Source organism: Acomys minous (genome assembly GCF_964271855.1).
Source record: "Acomys minous genome assembly, chromosome: 3".
Taxonomy (NCBI): Eukaryota; Metazoa; Chordata; class Mammalia; order Rodentia; family Muridae; genus Acomys; species Acomys minous.
This window is the reverse complement of record NC_140485.1, coordinates 125,948,268-125,949,510: the sequence shown is the minus strand read 5'-3', so window position 1 is coordinate 125,949,510 and position 1,243 is coordinate 125,948,268.

The window sequence follows — 1,243 nt, the reverse complement described above, 5'->3', positions numbered from 1 at the left end:
GCTGTTGATCAAGAAGATACTGAGAACCCACCTGCCACCAACCCCTTCTCACCTGCTGTCAGTGGGGCACCCATAGGAGTTTTGCCTGTGAGAAACAGTTAAAAGGGCTGGGAGATGGCCCAGCTCTTGATGCTCTCACAGAGGACCTGAGTTCGGTTCACAGCATCAAGCAGCATGAATCTGTCCAGTTAATGTAAGATCGTGACAGAAGGGCAAACTGCATCAGTTCTGCAATTTGTGTGTGTGTGAATCTAAAACTACCTTTTTTTTTTTTTTTTTTTTTTTTTTTTTTTGGTTTTTTCAGGACAGGGTTTCTCTGTGTAGCCTTGGCTAACCTGGAACGCACGCTGTAGACCAGGCTGGCCTTGAACTCAGAGATCTGCCTGCCTCTGCCTCCTGAGTGCTGGGATTAAAGGTGTTCGCCCACCCCTACCCCCCCACCCCCACCCCCCGCGGCTCCTAAAAATAGTGCTTGGCTTGTGCTGGCTTGTAAAAGCAGGACCCCGCCACCCGCACCCAGCCTCCAGCACTGATTAATAGAAAAAGAACTAAAACAAGACTAACGATTGCTGTATGTTCTGAGGGAGAAGGCAGTATCCGTGGTACTTCCCACGAGGGCACGTGGGACCTGGAGGGTACAGATGTAAAGACCCTGAAGCTTGCCTTCCTGGAGAACCATCAAGGCAGGTGGGATGCGAAGGGCAGATAAGAGGGAGTGGACTGAGGATGGAGAAGACGGCGTGTAGGCCCTTGTGGTCTCAGTTTGGCTGAGTTCCTAGCAGAGTTCCTAGCAGAAGGGGGACATGACGTGGCTTTTCCCACCCTCCAGGGTTCTGTTGTGGATAGATTAGAGACAAAGAGAAGCGGATGGATATGCCAGGGAATGCTATTCTAGGTGTGACCTTGAGGGCGATTTGCAGGTAGGATTCCATTTGAATGGGTAGCTTCAGTAAAGCAAATTGCCTTCCTTTGATGCAGCTGAACCTTATACCAACTCCTGAAGGCCCGAATCAAACAAGAAGGGTTAAGGGGCAATTCCTTTGTCTGCCTGTTCCCTGAAATGAGACTTTGGAATTCTCTTGTCTTTGGACTTAGGTGAAGACTGGAGCTTTCCCTACTGGCTCTTCTGTTCCTCCAGCTTTCAGAATCAGCGTGGATTCTGCATGATTCCATCTTCTGGGTCTCCAAGAGCTGGGAAGCTTTTGGGGCTTCTCAGCTTCCATAAATGCACGAGCCAATTCCT